The 23,107-nt window shown below is 49.3% G+C and overlaps 4 non-coding genes across 4 annotated transcripts; all 4 read right to left on the minus strand.

The window, feature by feature from the left end:
• Nucleotides 1-13,178: 13,178 nt before the first annotated feature.
• On the minus strand, nt 13,179-13,341 carry LOC126535006 (U1 spliceosomal RNA). Its single transcript, XR_007600450.1, has one exon. It is a non-coding gene; the product is annotated as a U1 spliceosomal RNA (small nuclear RNA).
• A 2,167-nt stretch (nt 13,342-15,508) lies between these two features.
• On the minus strand, nt 15,509-15,671 carry LOC126535030 (U1 spliceosomal RNA). Its single transcript, XR_007600460.1, has one exon. It is a non-coding gene; the product is annotated as a U1 spliceosomal RNA (small nuclear RNA).
• Nucleotides 15,672-20,022: 4,351 nt separating this feature from the next.
• LOC126535018 (U1 spliceosomal RNA) lies at nt 20,023-20,185 on the minus strand. The gene has a single exon (XR_007600456.1). It is a non-coding gene; the product is annotated as a U1 spliceosomal RNA (small nuclear RNA).
• A 2,239-nt stretch (nt 20,186-22,424) lies between these two features.
• On the minus strand, nt 22,425-22,587 carry LOC126534958 (U1 spliceosomal RNA). Its single transcript, XR_007600430.1, has one exon. It is a non-coding gene; the product is annotated as a U1 spliceosomal RNA (small nuclear RNA).
• Between the last annotated feature and the right edge of the window lie 520 nt (nt 22,588-23,107).

A 23,107-nucleotide genomic window follows, 5' to 3' on the forward strand; every position in this document is an offset into this window, starting at 1 on the left:
GTGTCAGGCCAAAAGTTAGGCCTGACCTTAGCGCCAGCGCGCGGCATGGACGAAAATACGTGCGGTATACAGCTCGAGCATCAGATATTCAAAACGTTTATGCTGTTCACACTGGCTATATGGGAGTCGCACGTTGCAGGGCCGCCGTGAGGGAGGTGAGCATTCCTTGGCGTAAAAACTAACTTCGCAGATCTTAAATCACCGCACAAGCTGGTATTTGGTGCTGCGGTTTACCACTAACGCTCATCGACGTTGCGTTTGGAAGAAGCGTCGCACGCTGTCGCCACCAGCGCTGCTGGTGCCGTCGACTTCTTTGGTGTTCCGGTAGTCGGTAAACTGTAAGGCCTGATTCACACATCAATCATCGTCCCCGTATTCTCATCGTCACGGCATCGACGTCCGTCAGGAGAAAAGCGTTTAATTCTTTGCCGGTATATCTCCAAAAAGAAAACGGGACGCCATCGACGTTGGCCAATGCTCTTGGATAGATGAACGTCTCCTGCGTACCGTTCATAATCCGTATGTACGAACAGACTAAAGAGAGTCTTTAGCTTCTTCGTCAAACGTACCACCGTTTGAGCAGCACGTATACCCTCTCGTTGTATTAATCTAATTTGCTACCTCTTGTTGAACCAAACGTCACCAGATGGCGCCACCAATGCTGCCGACCTCGTCTACGTCTCCGGTATGCAAGTTTACGGACAAGCCAAACACTCGGATCTCCGCTCTCTAGTGGCGACGCGACAAGTAACCCGCGTGGCACCACCTGCCTGCTAGTCGGCCGTCGGCCGCCGCAGCGAACGCGGCGCGCGTCGCCAGGAAGCGCAGGCCGGCAACCGGTTTGCCGTCCACCGGCTGCACCGCGAAAAGAAGGAACTCGTTCCGCTGCGGCGGTCGACCGGCGACGACATGCTACTTCGCAAGCCGCGGCGAGGTCCGCATGCATGGCTGGCCGAGTCGCGCTGTGGGCGCCCCCCTTTTTTTTTCTTCTACGGTCTCTCGAATCGCTTGGACGTGTCCGCATGTCGTCGGTGTCGGATCGTGCCGCGTTCGTTGCGCGAAGTGTCGAACGCGACTTACTGGTGGGTTCGTTCGTTGTGGGCTCTGAGCTGCAGCGCAGCCGGCCAGGCAGGGGATGGAAGAAAACGCACAAAAACATGCACCATTCATTGGTACTGGCTAACAATAATTAAATCTTAGACAGCGCCCGTGCTGTGTGCTTGTGCTCGCGTTTTCACGCGGTTCCGCTATGAGTAGTTCGCTGTGAAGAGGTTGAGGTAGTAAAAAACGCCGCGGCTGTTCGGTTTATGTCTGTGCACAGCTAAAAATTGATCACCTAACAAAGGACATCAAATGAAAAAGGTGACAATGAAGGTAATATCAATATCCATAAGTATGCAACCATTGGGAGTTAGTCAACTTCCCATAAGTACTGTCCGAGCAGCTACACAAATGCTGGCAAGACGTCGCGGTCTTTAATCGCTGGTTTGAACATCTACAGCTCATAGTAAGATATTTAGCGCACACAATTGACAAGGACACAGTGAAGGGAGACACACTAGCGCTTCACTGTGTCCTTGTCAATTGTGCGCGCTAAATATTTTACTATGAATTCGTACCAACTCGCCCAATTATCAGATCTACAGCTCAGTTCAAGCTTATAATTCAGCGTCCCTGGCTTTTGTTCCTGTGTTCCTTCAGCTAACGATGCAGGGACACAGAAACTCTCGTTAATAAGCTTAGGACTTGATGGCAAATCGTGCTTACAGTGCCCGTGCGTTCTTCCAGAATTTCATTAGAACAGTTTTAGCATAGCTCATACACATAGCACTAAAAGCAAGTAGTTAGCGTTACGTGCTCCGCACTGCGCATGCGTCGCGCGTCAACGGTGATGGATCTATTACGAAGGTACTTACGTTATTTTCCGGATTTAGCGTTGAACGCTACAGCGCGTGCACGCATGCGGAACCTTACGTACCGCAACATGGCGGCGCCCGCCCAAGCGAGAGCTACCCGCCTCAGATCTGTCGAGTCGTCGCGGCCTGCAACAGTTCGGCTCACTCGTTCCCCATTAAAGCTCGTATTTGTTTAGATTTGCGTGATATTATGCTTCGAGAAGGTCGTATACCGGCTACAAATGTGCGTTGTCTTTGAGATGCGTTCTCGATTATATATAAAGCGGCGCATTAGTCTTAACGAGAGAAGTCGCTCACGTTTGCTCATATGCTTGCTCTAGCCGCGTCGAGATGTCGCCAAAACCTGTACTATAGTTTTTCCTGTCTAGATGGCGCCGTGTTTACGTTTGCGTTAGCGTTTTGTTCCTTTCCGCCATTCTAAAAAAAAACTATACTTTGTGCCCCACAGAGTAGTCTTTCTTATCGTTGGCGTTGTGTCGCACGCTAACGCTAACGCAAGCGTTTTACGTTATACTAAAATTGTCTATTGACGTAGAGAGAGAGAGAGAGAGAGGTAGGGGGGAGAGAGAGGGAGTGAACACTTTGTGTTCATTGTAGCAAGAGAATTGAAAATCTTCGGTCTAGGGTCTCGCAGGCGACGTAGTTTAGCGCTGCGCTGATATTGTCCGTCAGGTATACCTTTGGTCTAAGCTTTATGTGGGCGAGTTGGTTTAATATACTTGAAAAAAAAAACAGCGCTACAAAGACGCGTACTAAAAGAAGGACAGGTATGCAGCGCCTGTCCGTCGTACATGTTCTTCTTGTAGTCCGCGTCTTTGTAGCGCTGTTTTTCTTCAACATGTAGGCTGGTTGCTTGAGTCAGCCGCTCGGCGGTCGGGTTGCGGTATATGGTAGTACATTTCGAAACTGCGGAGCAAGCTATTGAGTATTTTTGTGTGTTTTGTTGGCGTTGTGTGTGTGCGTATGTGCCGATCGTATCGTCTGGTTCATCATCGCCTGCACGTAGAGAAGCGTGTTAGGCATACCGCTGGGCCAACATCACCATGCAGTTTTCATTAGCGAGAGCCTCTCTCACTCTCTCTCTCGAAACTGGCAACAGCCTCCTAATTTTTATGAGTATACGCGTGGCTTTGCGCACACTCACCGAACGCCTATACAAGGACTTACGCCGAAAGAAGACCCACTGCCTATACTGAGGCCTGTCGCGCGCTTTGCAAGCACTGGTGCACAAAGCCCACACCACCGCTATACTGAACTTACGCAGGCTGTACTTGCACACTGTCGTGCTCGTAGAGAGACGTCTTTCGAATAACGCGGTGCAAACGCTACCGCCGAAACGAACGGGTTTCCCAACATGCAACACGGCAACTGTGTGTCACTCAACAGGAACTTATTTGCTGCAGGGAGTGTGCCAGTTAAGTACGCAGCCCTCCGACGAAAATATCGTGTGGGCAAGGGACCACCTCCGAGGAGTAGATCCACCCCTCAGCGGAGGCTGACAGCGTCCCGCCACTGCTGTACCCTTCTGCATTCTCCGCACAGTGCGATTGTGGGGAACAACATTCCATCGATAGTTCGCCCAGCTCCTGATTCTTCAGCCCCAATTAACCTTAGCAGGCTGACGAGCCATCCATATTTTAATAAATTGTTATAAGTGATGTCATTATTGCAATCGCTTGCCCGTCCTCGTTTCAAGAGCGTGTGATTGATTACTTTGCATGTCGCTAATGATGTGTAGATGGTGTGGAATGTGTGTAAAACCCACCTTTTATGTAAAGCCCCCTCCGGGGGTCCTTAAGGACAACGAACTGAACTGAATAAAGCTTCAAAATCATCATCAAGCACTCACTGGCCTCACAATTTCGCAACTGTAACGCATGTCCCAAACTTATTGATTAATATATCACGAGCCATTCCACTCTGTGAAGGAGGTTGACCAGCGAAGTTGTTTAGCACACGACACGAAGGTGACACATAATTTTGAACAAAGGTATGAACTCATCTATTGTTTTGATGGGTAGTCATCGTGACGAAAGGTACGCACACTCATATACTGTCTTGATCGGTGGTCATCATTTCACTCGCAACTGCAATCACATTCTTTGATAATATCAAATCGATGCACGTACGCCGCTGAGTGGTCGATTGGGCCGGATCGGTGTGGCATCGCAAGGGATGTGTCTGCAACATGGAAAGCGTAAACCACTCCCTTTTCGGTACTGACACATCCACATTGAAATCACCGACAACGACAACAGGGGTAGTGTCATCGCAGCTAATTCACGCAAAGTGAGTAGCCATGAACCTTACGGGACTACGAGTCATTGCATTTTTTTATTGCTTACGGAGGCATGAGCCATTGCTCACGGGGGTATGACCCATTGATGACAGTTTTCGGCATGCTGTTCTGTATGTTTGAAGCTAAACATTTCGACAGAACTGCCTGTCTGCTTGGGAAATTGATTAGGACTTTCAGACTCCAACCAAATAAGTGAATTTTATTAGCCCGACATATGCCTTCGAGCCATCCTTTAATAAATACATCTTGTCATCATCATTAGCCCGACGTTTCGGACTGCTACTGACTGCTACTGGAGTCATGGCACATTTAGAATACGGGAGGTAACATAAACCGCGGGAAGGGCAAGCTACCTTCGGTGTATATCCATGGCCTTGGCGACATGACGAAAAGAAGAAAAGGACGCCCAGTCAGGTAGGCTCCTGTTCGAGGTCACCAACACCAAAACGTCTGCACTCACCCGTACCACCCCTCCCCCTCCCGCTTCCCGTCAACGGCAGTCTCGCGGGTCAAGCTCCCCCGGCACCGGTCATCCCACCCGGCCAGCACCACTGCAGCCATCTCACCCTTTCGCATCCCCCCCCTTCCCGTCTGTGAAGTGTCTCCCCACCTTCCTTACCCTCCCCTCCTTTTTTTTACAAAAGACCGTTTAAAAGCTGCACACCGCCACCCCCGAAGAATAACCCCTGAAGGAGCCGAATAGGCTCCGAAAGGTCGGGCTAATAAAATTCACTTATTTGGTTGGAGTCAGTCTGAAAGTCCTGTTCTGTATGTTGTATCCGTGACTAGAAAGAATTTAGGCACTCTTCGCTTCACTTTGCTGAGTGTTTGTAGCCTCTGCCTTACGGGGCTATGAGCCATTGCATTCGTTTTGCATGCTTATGGGAGCATGAATGCCTACGGGGGGGTGAGTCATTGATGATGGTAGTTTTTGTTCACGAAGATTTAAAATATATGGAACCCTGGCTATAGACCGTTTCATCGGGCGAGGAGGATAGGGCGCACGGAGAGCCTTTCCTCCTCTCTGGCTTGGGCGATCCGGCGCGGCGCTGCTTGAAAGTATTGCTGTCGCGTGCTGCGGAACGATTTTGAGATGTTTTAGATGGTACTTTGGGAAATTTACGCCATGTCCGTTCATATAAGGTCGTCAGAGAAGCCTTTCGGTGCATCGGTAACTACAGTAGGCGGAAATATCTTTTGGGGGCGCAAAAATGTGACGCGTTTGATCAGCCGCGGTGTACGCACATTATCAGTCGCGGTGTGTGTATGTGTTGTGAACTATTTTGCTTATATCGGTTTTAATTCAACAAAGGAAACCGGTGTCTCTGTATTAGCAGCATGAAATGGTAAATCTGCTCAATATCTGATCGCTTGGCGTAGGGAGTAAAACATAAAGCATAAGAGCGCATGCTCGTACACGGCCAACCTTAGGACACCACGAAACATCTAAGCGGCAGGCGCAATCAAATATTTGTGATGCACCGGCATCGTTCTCGCGCATTTCAAGTCTAGTAGGCTTCAATTTACCATATGTCTACGGTAGCCTTCCTGCATGAGGCCGATGGCGCTGCTCAACACAGCGATCACTGCGGTTGCTGAACCAGCACGGTACATATGTAAGCTGTGCGCTTCGGCATTGCCTTTTTTGCCTGCATACAGCCATAATATATGAGGGATCGCATAAAAAGAATGCGGTGTATATTTTTGAGGACAAAATTTCCGTAATACTTGTGTGTGCGTCGTAGAGAACGGAACGTACACAACCGAAAAAGAAATTCGGTTATCATCCTCTTTCTGGAAAAAGCAAGAGAAAACGGGCTAACGCCGCAATAGGGCCTCGCATGGTCACGCTGCACAACGTTTATAAATATATAACCGCTGATGCGGTATGCTTGGACCATGCGGTATGTATAGAACAAAGATATATATAATCCAGCACCTACCACTGCTTAGGACGCTCGCGCAGTTCGTAAACAGTCCCTTTGCTGGACAAGCGTAATTCAGACTGTAAGGTATGCTGCTATCACTTGCCAAAACTATTTTATTCAGGGGCGGAACCCTCATCCATCGAACCAAGTAGTCACGCAATGTAACCTGCAGCGAACAGTTTGAACGCTTGTCAAAGTATAACATCACAGCTCCTATCGTAGCAGAACGGTACCCACACTCACGCTGTTACGATCGTCGCGTATGTTTCATGGCTCCTAAATCGCAGATCAGAAATAGAGGATAATACTGCAATAAGGTCACATTAGTGATTGGAACATTCAGAAATACACAAGTGATCTCCGAGGCTGATTGTAGGCACGAATATGCATGTGCGCACACATGCGTGCTCCGCGTCCGCCTCAACGCCAGCAGAAATTCCGGCCATGACGCCTTAAACCACTTCAGCACGTCTCACAGAACCGTTTACCACGTAGAAAACGCACGTCATACTAAACAGACCGCACGACCGCGAAAACAAACGCCAGAACCTGCCGCCGAGCGTATACCTGCCATGCAAAAGACCGCTTTCACCCAAGCCAGTATGGCGCTGCTCATAGGCGGCGCCACTGCGTTCACAATATGGCGGCGCCTACGAAAAAACGGTCTATATACAGCTTCGCTGTAAAAATTGAATGGTCGAATTTTAAGAAGTAAGCATGTAGGTAACTGTCACCCAAATTCCGGCGTCTGCCGATATGCTGTGAATGTGTCAGCAAAACACAATTGTCGCTGTTTCTCGAATCTACATTATCCAACAATTGGAGACAGTAACCGTTGCGGTGATGGAAAGCGAGACTTGTATTTAGCTCAAATACTCTGCTCAACTTAAAATCAGGAATGGGGCTGACAGACGGAATAGCACACTGTGGTATAAACGTTATGAACAGGGATAAAGTGCCTCAGAAAGACTGGCCAACGTTTCGATAGGAGGACCTATCTTCGTCAAAGGCGGCCTCGTCATCCTCGGCATGTTAGATTTAGCCGGTTAGTACAGTGACGTCACGTGCGGTTGTTGTCAGTGGCGGTTGGTTGAAAAGGAAGAAACTTCAAAGAGAATGAGCGCTGTCGCCTGCCGTCTGTAAACGTGGTTCCTAAGACAACGGGACAAGAGAGGGAGAGTGGGAAGGCGGGGGGAAAGGGAAAAAAGAGAAAGGAGCTTAGCGGGAAAAAAGAATAAGAAGAGAAAAAGAAAGGCTTGGGAGGGTTCTGGGGGAGCGAGAGGTTAGGGAGCATTCAGGGGTGTCGTTGGCGACATGTTTTTTGTGGCTTTAGAAGAGCCGGTCAGCCGGTCAGTGCGCGAGTAACAAAAAAGACCCAAAAAGACATCAGTTGAAAGAATGACTTGAGTAGCGTAGCAGCAGTGCGTCGGGCAATTTTGAAGGAGTTAAGATGGCGACAGGGAGTCTGGGGTACAGTGCATGGGGTAGCTGGAAGGCAGCGGCTTGGTCTTTCAAGGGACGTTAGCCCCAGAAGCTCAAGTTAGGCGTCGCCGCGGCGGTATCCAGAAGTGACGACACCCTGTGTGGCTGAGGCACCGAAAAAAAGGTATTCTGGCGTCTGAGACTTTGGAAAGTGTTGGAGGGTGTTTCAAAATATAAAATAAAATATAGAAAAAAAACGATAGGGGGAACCGAAACCGGAATAACAAATAAGAGGGTGACATGACTAAAAGCGGGCTTGGGCAGGTGTATACGGGAAAATGGGTCGTGCAACTGTTATATGCGTAAAACATGAAAGATTATATTAAATTGAGTAGTAGGTAGGGAAACATCGGAAATGGAGGAGAAGGGAGTTAAGGTTAGCTGGTGGCACAATGTATTTTGTGCCTTGGTTGATGATGTGCCACGAGCTCAACTTACTGCATCATGAACGCTTTCCCGAGTAACATGGTACATTCAAAATGCCTTTAGTGATTACTGCTCTAATTCTCTTAATCTGGCCCTTGTTTCTCAAAATACTCATTAGTACTTATTGAAACGTATTATGAGACGATGCTGGATCTGAGATGTTTACATTAAGAAACAGGTACTGTATTCACAAAACGTTCTTACGCTAAAAAGCGTTCGTGCCAGCCAATAGTGACGTAGGACATATCATTAGCGAAAGCGATGAGCCAATTAAGGAACAGCACTTACGAACGAAAAGCTTTATGAATTCGGCCCCAGCTTCGTACTAGGTTTCAGTAGTACTCGTCTATGGTTTTAGAATCTCATAATAAATTGCGTCGTGGAAGTGCTTTCAAAATGGCGGATACCCGGCGGCTACTTTCTTGAAGTATGTATGTATGTATGTATGTATGTATGTATGTATGTATGTATGTATGTATGTATGTATGTATGTATGTATGAAAAAACAACACACACGTGCCTTGCAGGCAAGTTTGACATGTATGTGCCAGTTTGACATATCGGCCATTGGCGTATATGCGGTAAGCGAACTTCAGTTTAGGTTTCCCGTAACTTTCATAGAATTACAGTGCCTTCGCATTGACCAGCACTGTTCTTTAATTAGATTACTGTGAGGAATCTGATAGTGCAACAATGGCGACAGGATGGGAACTCGCAACGTCTTCGTCCCCGTTTCACAGTTCCCGCTGTTACCACACCAAAATCCAATTTTCCACTTTGCTTCCACTGTATATTAGCAGCGAATCTAGCGGATCTCCTACAGTGCGTCGTAGATTCCACCTGCGAAGCCTCACGCAATAATTTTCTCCGCGATACATTTTCCGAAGAGAACGAGCATGCGCACTACAATTAAGTAGCACCCAATTTCGTTTTTGTTCCGTGGAACATGAGGCAAGTTGAGGATGAGGTTTCCCTCAATATCTGTTTTTTTTTTTTCTTTTTTCAGAGGCTGTGTGTCACCCGCAACACTTGTGGGACGTAAAACTAGGACGCAGCTGCCATCACGCATGCCAAGTGGCGTGGTGGAGCCCAACGCCCAGCTGCCGTGTTCCACATTGCGTCCATCGAGCGCTCAGCGTTTCTTCTTTTTTTTTTTCGATCGCGTTCGTTGCTCGTTAGTTTTCAGTTTTGCGAATTTAGCCGTTCGTTGGGCGAATTCTTGGGCTAGTATTACCGAGCGTGACCTCCGAAACCTTCAACGCGCATGAACGCATCCGGATCTCGGAGGCCCTGTTTTAACGCCAGAGTTTCACAGAGGGCATTATGGCGATAGCGCTTGCGTATCACGCTGTCGTGTGGCTGTTGAGCCAGCGAGGGAAGGATAGGCGATGCATGCGTTTGACTAGACTTTTTTATTGCGAAAGCAATACTGCTCGCACTTTCGGCCCATCGGTGGTCGTGGCGCCTCCTTACACAGCTGCGCGTCACGTGACCATGTGACGTCACGCCAGACCGAGGACGGGGCCCCAGCTCGCGGCATCGATGGTGGAGGTATGGTGGCTAGAGGGGGGTAGTGTGACGGGCGGGAGCGGGGAGGTGCACAAATTTGTGATGAAAGATGGCGGCCCCAGTAGATGGCGCTGGCTGCGCGACAGGTGCCAGCGGCGCTGGCCGGTTTCGCGTTGGCCGCATGTTTTTACTTTCACCTTGTTTCCAATAATTACACACCGCGTCCGTGTTAACAGAACATGAACTAGTCATTTTGTTAGTTCGTTGAAAAGCATGCGTTTGAAATTTTAAATGGTGCTACTTAACATAAACTAAAACCCCAATGTTTCTGATAGACGCAACTGGCAAGCGGCGTTTAGTTTATAATTAAATGTTTCCCAGCATTCACCAGATTTCACATCTTTCGCCAACTTCATGTGAATTAATCCATTTACGTGAGCGCACAGTCAAACTGTGTCTTGAGTGTTTGTTTCTTTACGGGCTTTATTGGGAGTGTAAACTGCTTAATATTTTCTCTTATAAGAAGCAATGGTTCGCGTGTTTATTTTTCGCTCTCGGAAGGTTTTGTTCAGTGTTGAAATAATTTCAATTTAATTTTCTCTTTTCCTTGGAGAGCTTATATTTTTAGAGTAGAAATGGCAATGCTGTAGTCAGGGCTCTGTTGCACCGAACATTTTCATTCATTATTTTTTTAACTGTTTCTCTCCCGTTTCGTCGCTTTCGTGAAAATTGATTCTGCAGCAGTTTTCTCAAGTATTTGCAATGAAACAGGGGCCGTTATTCTGCAGCAGTTTTCTCAAGTATTAGCAATGAAACAGGGGCCGTTACTTTCACATACGTAAGTGCACTTGATGGAAAAGTAACACCCAGCAAACGATATATATCTTCCTTGCTTCTCTGGTTTCACGGCACAGGCACAGAACCAAATTTTTGCTTCAATTGATTCGCTCGCAGGGTCATACGACCTGCGGAGTACATTTTGACCCCCTGGGGTTCTACATGACGGGCGCCGAAGGCGTGGTACACAGGAACGTGTTCCCTATTTTTTTTTTATTTTTTTTTTGCATTCCGCCCCCATCGAAATACGGCGGCTGCCACGGCCGGGATTCGAACCCTCGACCTCAGCAGCGCAATGCCATAGCCACTGAGCAGCCATCCCCGGCGGGTTCTCAGAATTGGGGTCGGCTCCATCGAAAACTTCCTATAGTTGAATAACATGACTCTCAGACGAAAATGTACTGAAGTATGGATGCCCTCGAGCGGCAATGCTGCGGCGTACCAAGCATACCCCCTTACGTATGTGGTCCACTACCACCGACAAGTGGTGCGCGCTCTTCGCACCGAAACCACTCGGCGCTGGCGACAGCGGAACCGGGGTATACCATGCGCGAGCGAGGGTGGATGAATAATGGCAGGGCTTCAAAAAAGGCGGCGACAACGCACCGCGCATGCAGCGTGTGAGGCCGTCGAGTTCATCGACACCGGTTCGCAACAGTAGTCGCCGCCGACACGACGTCGCTAAGTGAGTGAACGCTTTGTGAAAGCTTTTGAGAATAGCGCGCGCAAGACACGGACGAGGACAGCACAGGTTTTCCATGCTTAAGTGCATTGTTGTCGGGGCTCAGCACGTAGTCGCCAGCGTACGCTGTAAAACAATAATTACACATTTAAAACTACATAAAGATGTAAATCGGTCCCATATAGATCGCGTCCTTACACCCAAAAATGATTTAAGGTTGTGAGGCCGGTTTACACCCTTACACACACTTAAGGGCGTAAATTAGTTTACAGTGTAAAGCTCATCGGAAGGAATAGCCTGCTTACATGTGTAGATGGTTTGCATTGATGGCATCGGGGCCGCCTCAATCAAGGAACACCAAAGGAAAATATTGAGACCAGATAGATCATCAGAATATTCGTCTAGAAGTCTATCATCGTTTTCTGTTTGTCAATACATAAATTTCGTGCGTAGAATATTGCCGTCGAAATGCCTCAATTTGAACCGTCAGCGCCAAAGCGGAGGACATGACGTCATCTACATGTGACGGCACTCCGTGGCGTTGTTATGTATTTTGCATACACTTTATTCAGCTATCTCTATATGTACGAAGCGTACTGCTCGACGGGTGCAGGTGCTCGGCTTGCCTGAGTCACTCTGCGGCTCTGCTTCGGTTCAGGTCACCGGTTACGGTCACTTGAGCCTCCACGGCCGGAGCCAACAGGCTGGTCAATTGCCACACGTAGCCGCTTCGACCATTGTAAAGAGAGGGAAGCGATGCGATGCAGAGAGTCGCTCCGCTCTCTGTGCATCAGAGGTGCTGACGCCACACATAAGAAATACCATAGCCGACAACAGATGGCGCCACTTCGATTTTCTATTTACGTCATTATCTCGCTTACGAAAGTTCCGTTTTCGTTACGAATGAAGAATTCGTCATTACAGAAGCCTAATCGTTAAATCTAGTTCGACTTAATATTTGCCTTTAGTGTCCTTTCATGAGGTCCTATAGTGCAGTCGGAGGCTGCGTAAACACGAAACGCACATTAAGGAACGTATAACGTATACTGATTCCTTGGGCTCGACCGTATGCCACTCTTATATCCACCGTCCACCGCCGACCCTTCCCATTGATAACGCGGGCGCAGCGGCGCTCTCACATGCGATCTGAGCGCTGATACGCCATGTTCGGGTAATAGCACGGTGAGACGATCCATCCATGACGTCACGTGAAAAGTATCTAGAGTCAGTGAACGTTCTGTTTATTTCGCACCAAGTACAGCCGGTTTCAAGAAATTCAGTAGCTGATAATTTTTTTTCTCTAGTGACCCACGTGGGTCACGTGAAACCCACGTGGGTCACAAACCCACGTGACCTTCCGCTGTAAGGTCACGTGGGTTTCGTTTTCGGATATTCTCATGGTGCACTCCGACTGTTTGAGCCTCAGTCTAGCTACTGAGAGAACACGGCACCATCACTGCTGACACCGACCGTTTGGGTTTCGTTTCAAGCGAAATAAGACAAAATTTTAGCCACGCTTTTCCACCTTACGGAGACGCACCCATGCTGCTCCGGCTCCAAGCCAGGATTCGAGGCCTGCAAACTAGTCTTCGCCAAGTACACGCGCGATGCAAGGAAGTTAGCGCGCACAAAGGATGGCGGGTTAGCCACATAGTCAAGAAGAAACAAACATGCGCCAAAATTTGGAAAAAAGAACAATAAGTATGAGGTGACAAAGTCAAACAAGGCGTCGATCGTGCTGGCAAAGCATTACGCGAAGAAAGTCCACATCCTCGATTCGGACGCAGCAGCTATATCATCGCCGGAGAAACATCGCTCTCGACGACATCGACGAGCCTCTCTGCCAACGCAGACACTATACGGCCCTTGTGATTCGTCCACGAGCGGAACTGATTCCCAGTGTTCTCCCATGCAGGAACAATTGCACATTTTTGTCACAGCTCCGCGAGTGGCACCTCCTCAGTAGGGAGCCTGCCAACACCACCGAGACTGCAATAGCTTGCCACGGATCTGCACCCAACCTGCGTGAACCCGAAACACGCACGCTACGGTAAAGCTTGATGACAATTTCGAAGCTCTGACTTTAGATTTCGCATTGGTAGGGGCTGGCGCGTACGCCGAGCCCCACTACCAAAAATTACATGCCCCACCTACCCCGGTTTGGGATAGTGGCATGCTTCAGCCAACCGCAGTGCAACGGTAGGCCTCGGCACAGGGCCCCGGCCGTAATGATCACCGGAGAGCCCGACACCAGGTAAGTATGCAGCATAGCGCGACGGGCTGACAGGCCATTCCAGGAACGACAGCATATGGTACAAGCGGATAAGTTTAGTTAGAGCCTACTTGAAACAGCAGCAAAGAAGCTAAAGCGTGTGAAATAGAATATCAGAATAAGAAAGCATCCTAGGCGTAATCCTGTATATAGAGAACATGGAACAGTTCCTTTTCAAGGACCACGCTGAGAAAAAGCTATGCGCACACACGTAAGCGACAAAAGGATCGAACATGCCTTTGCACCGTAGCGTTGGTCACCACTGGCAATAACGCTTCCTGAATCATGACTCAAAATGCGTCAAACACGCGTCAAAATTAGAAAACTAACAATAAGTATATGACGTGACAAAGTCAAACACGGCATTGAACGCGCTCGCAAAGCATCACATCAAGACAGGACACATCCTCGATTGTGTTGCAGCAACTATATCATCGCCGGAGAAACATCCCTCTACGCGCTTGCTACTATAGAGTCATCGTGCACCTAGTCAACAGCACCATGTGATTACTCCGACAAGGGCTAATCTACCAGATACCTAAACCCACGATCATTGTGCCGTATTTCCTGTATGCAAGCGAGCTTTGTGCATATTCGTTGCTATTGTGAAAAAGGGGCCCATCAGAACCTCGAATCGTCAACATTTGTTTTTATTTATTATATTTCTTTATTTTGGTGAGTGTTCGTTTCCACTATGCATCCTCCTTGTCAGACGGTATTCCTTCGTACTCTTGATTACTGGTTAGCACTGTGTAGAAGTACTTGCCTTTTGGGTTTGGATCACCGTCATCCGGAAGTTTCTGCCAGCTAAACTTTTCCTCACGGAAACGCAGCACCACTCCATATTACACCGTTACAATGCGTTGGAAAAGACACAAAGCTATGCACACTGCTGCTATTTGTCTCAATAAACGCGATTCGCTAGGCGTCACGAATGCGTAATGCGTCCAAGTGGTACACGTTAAGACAAAATTTGGCATCATCTGCAGCTGCGTGAGTGAGTGAGTGAGTGAGTGAGTGAGTGAGTGAGTGAGTGAGTGAGTGAGTGAGTGAGTGAGTGAGTGAGTGAGTGAGTGAGTGAGTGAGTGAGTGAGTGAGTGAGTGAGTGAGTGAGTGAGGTAAAGAACTTTATTCGCTCCAGAAAAGACGCAGGGGAGACCCCGCGCCACCGGGCTAGTCCCACGCAGGGACCACCAAGCCGAGCTTGTCACGCTGCATCCTCCCGCTCCCTGACAAAGCAGGCACTTTTTATTACGTATTGGCCGGGCACACAAGCACAACACGACACGCTTTCGTAATGCCACATCTCGACAGTATACACGTATTCGTCAGAAAGCGCAGACCCCGAAGCGGGTCATTCTGTAGCGAAGTTTAATTGATACCGACAGCAGCATTGTTTCATTATTAGGGGTGGCTAAATTTTTTTTTTATTCACCGACCATTGCGATACTCCCTAAAGCGAAATTTGAGCGCAGCTGTATACGTCTTATCATTGCGCGATATATTGGCTGGCGCGGACAATCTCTCTCGTGCGGCACGTTGCAAATGGGGCGAAGTGTGGCACGACTGCCTCGCTATTCGTGACGCGTGGGCGGGATTCACAGCAGCCGCCGCAGACAGATCGCCTCTCATGCAGCGCTTTGTTTCCATGCAGACGACGCGTGCTACTCTGGCGCCATCTCGTAGCCATCGTCGCCGCGGAGCCCGTCGTTCGCGGCACCGCGCTTCTCAAGCTTTCGTTTGTTCGTTCGCTCGGTTCGAGGAAGAACGCCGACGCTTGTCGCACGAACGCGCGTTTAAGAGCTGCACTCTAACAAAGCGTTGCCATGCTGCCAGGAGGCGAGCTTCTCTGCCAACGCAGACAATATCTCCCTTTTGACCCGTCCGCAAGAGACACCGATTCCCTGTGTTCTCCCATGCAGGGGCAGTGTCACATTTTCGTCCCAGTTCCGCGAGGTGCGCCTCGACAGTAGGAAACCTGCCAACACCACCGAGACTGCACCCGCGAGGTCATCGGCTACCTACGCCGCCGCCTCTACCCGCAAGCCTACAGACCGATAGGCGCCAAGGACCTGGACCCAGCCTGTGTGAGCCGAAAACACACACTGCGGTGGACCTTCAGGACAATTTAAAGCTCTGACTTTGGATTCGCAATGGTAGGGGCTGGCGCGTACGCCGAGCCCCACTACCAAAAATTACATGCCCCACCTATCCCGGTTTGGGATAGTGGCGTACTTCAGCCAACCGCAGTGCAATGGCAGGCCTCGACACGGGGCCCCGGCCGTAATGATCACCGGAGAGCCCGACACCAGGTAAGTATGTAAAGCAGCGTGACGGGCCGACAGGCCATTCCAGGAACAACAGTATATGGGACAAGGGTAGAAGTTTAGTTAAAGCTTATCTTAAAGAGCAGCAAAGCAGCTAAGGCTTGCAAAATAGGATATTTGAACATGAAAGCATCCTAGGCGTAATCTTTTATATAGAGAACGCGAAACAGTTGTTTTTCAATGACCACGTTCAGAAAAATAACTATGCGCAAACACGTAAGCGACAAAAGGATCGAACATTCCATTGCACCGTAGTGTTGGTCACCACTGGCTATTGCGCTTGCTGAATCATGAGTGAATCAAAACTAAACGACGAAAGTAGTATATTGTTGTGCTACAAGATCACCGGTAAGGATGTTTCTGTGATCTTGTAGCTCAACAATACACTACCTTTGTCGTGACCGGTAATAGACGCGCGTGTACACTAAAATTCGTGCGTGATCGCACTGCGCCCCGCGCAACCGTCGCAAAAGTATAAAAAATTATTTCAGACCTCATTGGCCACACTATACACAGCCCCGAAAACACCATCATCATTAAGCGTCTGTATTTTCTTACAATCCGTTTAATTTCGAAGAAACTAGTTTTCATTGGCTCTTTCGCGATGGTCACGGTCTTTGCGGTGGTCAGACGCCCACTATTGTAGCTCTTTGAAACGTACGCGATACCGCGGGATAGTTTTGGGGCGTCTGAAGGTTTACATCAGGGGTTTCAGGTGCGGTAAAGACGCGGGGTGCGCAACTACCCCCAGAGAAGTGGTAGCACACCGGACGGTTATGAGGACGACTATATTCCAATCCCACGTCGTGTAGGCAACGGTGTTCCACCACCTGCGCGCCTTCACTACCGCCTGAGCTATCTTCAGCAGTGTGGCCGAGTGTAATGAGGAGAAAGAGATGCACTTAGGCTAACGTGCTCGCACGGCGAACGCTAGAGAAGATGAAGAGGCAGAACAGGTGCTCCCGCAGATGTCTTCTTCACTCTCACGTACGATATATATATATATATATATATATATATATATATATATATATATATATATATATATATATATATATATATATATATATATATATATATACACACACACACACATGGGTCGGGTCGCGCCCCAGCACGCCTCCCCGAATCCCCAACCGCAGGAAAAATTAAACCTTTCCGCCTATGCGGTGCGACGTTCCATCCATGACGTCACACGAAAAGTATCTATAGTCAGTGAACGTTCTGTTTATTTAGCACCAAGTATAGCAGGTTGCCAGCAATTCAGTAGCTGCTAATTCTTTTTTCTCTATTTAATGAAGGCGCTAAAAGTTGACGTAGGTTTCGTTTTCGGTTATTCTCATGGTGCGCTCCGAGTGTTTCAGCATCAGTCTAGCTACTGAGAGAACGCGGTCCCATCACTGCTGACGCGGACCGTTTGGTTTTCGTTTCAAGCGAAATAAGACACAATTTCAGCCATGCTTTTCGACCTTACGGAGAAGCACCCATACTGTCCCGGCTACATGCCAGCGTTCAACGTCTGCAAGCCAGTTCTCGCCGAATGTACGCGCGATGCAGATAACTTAGGGCGTATAAAGGATGACAGGTTAGCCACAGAATCAAGAAGAAACAAAAACGCGCCACAATTAGGAAAAATAATACGAAGTATGACGTGATAAAGTCAAACACGGCATCGAACGTGTTGGCAAAGCATCACGTGAAGGCAGGCCACATCCTAGATTGGGACGAAGCAACTACGTCATCGCCGGAGAAACATCCCTCTACGCACTTACTGCTATAGAGTCATTCTAGATTCAGTCAACCGCACATGTGATTACCCGGGCACGTGCTACTGTACCAGATACCTATACACACGATCGTTTCGCCGTAGTTCCGGTATAGACGTCCGCACGCCAAGTTTCATCCTAAGACGCCAGCGCTCGTTTCTCCCCTGGCGGAACGATTTCACTTCCTACGGGTGTACGTTTCCGCCGTTTCCCTTCAAGGTCACGCCCGCACATAGCTCGCGCTGCGCGCGAAACGTCTCTTGTTTGCGATGGCGCCTCTTCGGATGACTGGAAATTATTATTGTGTCGTCAACTGTCACAATAGCAATGTAAACACGAAAGGGTTGATGCCACCAGTGAAATTCTGCCAATTGACAAGAAAATAGTACGACAAACACACACGACAGGCATGGATTACTGCGGTGCGCCGATCAAAGTAAGCAAACAACTGGCAAACAAAACGAACTCGTTCATTGATCATTCGTGAGTGTATGGCGGTTTTCCGATGTAATCCATATGAATTTAGTGATTACTGGGTATATAAACCTTTTATGCGAATAAAAATTTTTAATTGTTTGACCAGCGCTTGTCCTGTCTATTTTCTCGTGTTTCGTTGTGTGTGTGCTGCCCAAGAATGGAAACCACTTCTGTTTCACACGCTAGCAGTCGCCGCAGTTCACGCGTGCCGAGAAATTGAATATGTGCACGATGCGTTTAACATGACCGGAGTTCATTGCTGCATCACCCCTGTCCCGATCGACCGAGTTGCTGGACGATACACCCTCGTGTCTTCGTCGCGCCGTCACCTTGCTGAAGCAGAAATGATTACTAATACTTTTAACTTCCGTCTCTTGACCACTGTTAAAAAATGGCCAAGCTATATACGCTGCTGGCTCTATCCTCTAATGTAGGGGACGTACTAGATAAATTTGTGTGCGCATGTCCTACTTGGGCTATGCGGCGATATATTTTGTTTATTTCCGCACAGTGTCGATGGAAGTTCGTTGCCGCCAACAGAGACAACACGAATTTGTAGCAAATATTTCGTGGGAAACTGCAAAAAATGACTTCAGCTAACACGCATCGTATGTGCACACGATTGTTCCAGCGGCACATACACTTACACTTACATGCACATACACTGCACATACACATACACGGCATGCACATACACTTACATGCCTAAGCAGACCCTTTCCCCACATTGCAGCCATGAAAATAATCGTCAAGCGCACCGATCTTGTTAAAGGCAAATAGAAGCGTATTGTTGGGGTCTCGGTGCTGACGCCCGTTATTGCCAATGGGTCGCAAGCCCCAAGGGTAGCGTTGGCCTGGCGGCCTGGGGCACTGGAAGCATCCGAAGGTCCCGGCAAAGCAAGAGAAGACTGGTAACAGAACAACTTGTTTATTCTAACATAGCAAAAGAGCGGCCGGTCAGGTCGACCGAAGTGGAGAGACGGGAGAGCACGTAACTCAACAGAAGAAATCGGAGCCTCTCCCCTGGCGTCCGGGGGCAGCTGCTCTTATACTCTCGGCGTCGCGGGCCAGAAGGAAGGTCACGGGATGAGCCCACGCGACGGCGGAGCATGAGCCCACGACGGCGCGCACGGTCGAGCCGAGAGACATGCTGAACCGAGTGTAGTGACGCATCGCCAACCCGCCGACGGACAGACCTCCTGGCACCTCACTTGGGGAGCTCCGCTCCCCGGCTGCCGCGCTTTGACAAGCGTGGGCACACACACACACACGCACATACGAAGACACGTGGCACTGAAACACGCCTGGACACGTTTGGCGGGGAGGCGTTGCGGCGGCGTCGAACGGGCCAAAATGTCTGCCGCTTTGAGCGAAGCCCCGGCGTCCGTTGCATCCGCGCCGGCATTACCGCGCGTTGTAGGCGAAACGTAACAGTATACATCGTCCTTCGAATAAAACGTTCACACACAGGCACACGCCGCGCGCGGTACCGAAACGTGCCCAAACACGCGTAGGGCAAGATGCATTCAAGGCGGTATGAACGAGAGATGAGAGAGATGTACAGCCGACTAGTTGAAGTTTACCCCACGTCCGGAGCTCTCAGGCTGGCGCGACAGCGCCATGCGGCGGTGCTGTTCTTGTCTATACAAGCGAGCTCTGTGCATATTCGTTGTTATTGTGAAAAGGGGGCCCGTTAGGGCCCTCGAAACGTCAACATTAGCTTTTCCTTTATTATTTTTCTTTATTTTGGCGAGTGTTTGTTTCCACCATGTATCCTCCTCGTCAGACAGTATTCCGTCGAACTCTCGACTACAGGTTACCACTGTGTAGCAGTGCTTCCCTCGTGGGCAACGGCTTTTCCGCAAGTTTCTACCACCTACAGCTCTCCAGCGAGGATAGGTGGGCTGTGCTCTTGGGCAGCCCCGAACTCAACGACCAAAGCCTGGCCGTCCAGAGTGCCCGCGATCGGGCCGTCAAGCTCGGCTTGGCGGTTCCTACGTGGGAGTAGGCGGGCGGTGCGGGGTCTCCCCTGCGTCTTCTATGGACCTATTAAAGCTATTTCATTTACTACTTAAAGCTCTGACTTTGGATTTCGCATAGGTAGGGGCTGGCGCGTACGCCGAGCCCGACTACCAAAAATTACATGCCCCACCTACCCCGCTTTGGGATAGTGGCGTGCTTCAGCCAACCGCAGTGCAATGGTAGGCCTCGGCACGGGGTCCCGGCCGTAATGATCACCGGAGAGCCCGACACCAGGTAAGTATGCAAAATAGCGTGACGGGCTGACAGGCCGTTCCAGGAACGACAGCATATGGGACAAGCGGACAAGTTTAGTTAGAGCCTACTTGAAACAGCAGCAAAGAAGCTGAAGCTTGCAAAATAGAGTATCTGAATAGCAAAGCATCCTAGGCGTAATCCTGTATATAGATAACACGAACAGTTCCTTTTCAAGGACCACGTTAAGAAAAAAACTATGCGCACACATGTAAGCGACAGAAGGATCGAACCTGCCTTTGACCGTAGCGTTGGTCAACACCGGCGATGACGCTTGCTGAATCATGACAGAATCAAAAGTAATCGATACTAGCAGTATATTGTTGAGCTACAAAATCGTCGGCAAGGAGGTTTCTGTGATCTCGTGGCTCAACAATACACTACCTTTTGTCGTGGCCGGCCATAGACGCGCGTACACTAAAATTCGTGCGTAATCGCACCGCGCTCCGCGAACCTATCGCAGATGTTTAAATAATTATTTTAGACATTCCTGACCGCATTATACACAGCCGCGAAAACACCATCATCATTAACGGTCTGTATTTTCTTACAATCCGTTAAATTTCAGAGACACTAGATTTATTGGCTCTTTCGTGATAGTCACGGACATTACGGTGGTCGGACGCCCACTATTGTAGCCCTTTGAGACGTACATGCTGCCGCGGGACAGTTTTGGGGCATCTGAGGGCTTACATCGGAGGTTTAGGTGTGTCAAAGACGCAGGGTGCGCAACTACCCCCAGACAAGTGGTTGCACACTGCACGGTTATACAGACGACTATATTCCGTTCCCACGTCGTGTATGCAATGGCTTTCCCTTACCAGCGCGCCTTCACAACGGCCTGAGCTATCTTCAGCAGTGTGGCCGAGTGTAATGAGGAGAAAGAGATGCACTTATGCTAGGGTGTTCGCACGGCGAACGCTAGAGCAGATGAAGAGGCAGAATAAGTGTCCTGGTGGAAGAGCGAATGTCTGCTTCACTCTCACGTGCAATATATATATATATATATATATATGTATATATATATATATATATATATATATATATATATCTGGGTCGGGTCGGGCCCCAGCACCCTTTCCCAACCCCAGGAAAAATTACACCTTTCCGCCTAATAGGTGAGATGTTCCATCCAATTGACGTCACACGAAAAATATCTATAGTCAGTGAACGTTCTGTTTATTTCGCACCAAGAATAGCCGGTTGCAAGCAATTCTGTAGCTGATACATTTTTTTTTTCTCTAAATAATGACGCCGCTTGAAGGTGACGTGGGTTTCGCTTTCGCATATCCTCATGGCGCACTTCGACTGTTTGAGCGTCAGTTTCAGTACTGGGAGAACACGGTACCATCACTGCTCACACCGCCCATTTGGGTTTCGTTACAAGCGAAATAAGACACAATTGTAGGCGCGCTTCTCGACCTTAGGGAAAAGCACCCATACTGTCCCGCGTCACGACTGCCTCGCTAGTCGTGACGCGTAGGTGGGATTCACAGCAGCCGCCGCAGACAGAGTTCCGCTCATGCAGCGCTTTGTCTCCATACAGAGGACGCGCGCTAATCTGGCGCCATCTCATAGCCATCGCTGCCTCAAAGCCCGTCGTGCTCAACACTACGCTTCTCACGCTTTCGCCATACCATCCTCCTCCACTTCCCGCTTCATGGTTCCGCTGCAACCTCCTCCTGCGCTTTCCCCGTCTTTCCTCTCCCGCTGCGCTCCACGTTCGGTCTCATGTTTAGCTGGGCTCGTTCTCTCGGTTACGAGGAAACACGCCGACGCTCGCCGCAGGAACGAGTTCTTAAGAGCTGCGCTAAAACTAAGCGTTGCCACGCTGCCAGGAGGCGAGTATCGTATCGGCGCCGCCGCTATCAGTGCGTGATCGACGAAAGACAGGAGACGACTGTAGTCCAAAACGCCAGCAAGCCGCAGAGAAATACATTCCAGCACAGCGAGCTTCTCTGCCAACGCAGACACTACCTCCCTTTTGACCCGTCCGGAAGCGAAACTGACTCGCTGTATTCTCCCATGCAGGGACAATGTCACATTTTCGTCACAGCTTCGCGACTGGCGCCTCCACAGTAGGAAGCCTACCCACACCACCGAGATTGCACCCTCGAGGCCGTCGGCTACCTACTCCACCGCCTCCATGCCCAACCCGCAGCACACACGACACTAGTAGTAGCAGACCTTCATGACAATTCAAAGCTCTGACTTTTGATTTCGCCTTAGTAGGGGCTGGCGCGTACGCCGAGCCCCACTACCAAAAATTACATGCCCCACCTATCCCGCTTTGGGATAGTGGCGTGCTTCAGCCAACCGCAGTGCAATGGTAGGCCTCGGCACGGGGTCCCGGCCGTAATGATCACCGGAGAGCCCGACACCAGGTAAGTATGCAACATAGCGCGACGGGCTGACAGGCCATTCCAGGAACGACAGCATATGTGACAAGCGGATAAGTTTAGTTTTGATCTACTTGAAACAGCAGCAAAGCAGCTAAGGCTTGCAAAACAGAATATTTGAACACGAAAGCATCCTAGGCGTAATCCTGTATATAGATAACACGGAACAGTTCCTTTTCAAGGATCACGTCGAGAAAAAACTATGCGCACACACGTAAGCGACAAAAGGATCGAACATGTCTTTTGCACCGTAGCGTTGGTCACCACTGGCGATTGCGCTTGCTGAATCATGACTGGATCAAAAGTAAAAGACGAAAGTAGTATATTGTTGAGCTACAAGATCTCCGGCAAGGAGGTTTCTGCCATCTTGTAGCTAAACAATGCACTGCCTTTGTCGTGACTGGCCATATACGCGCGTCCACTAAAATTCTCGCGTGATAGCACCGCGCCCCGCGAAACTGTCGCATAGGTTTAAATCAATATTTCTGACCTCATTGGCCACACTATACACAG

Source organism: Dermacentor andersoni, chromosome 7, assembly GCF_023375885.2.
Source record: "Dermacentor andersoni chromosome 7, qqDerAnde1_hic_scaffold, whole genome shotgun sequence".
Taxonomy (NCBI): Eukaryota; Metazoa; Arthropoda; class Arachnida; order Ixodida; family Ixodidae; genus Dermacentor; species Dermacentor andersoni.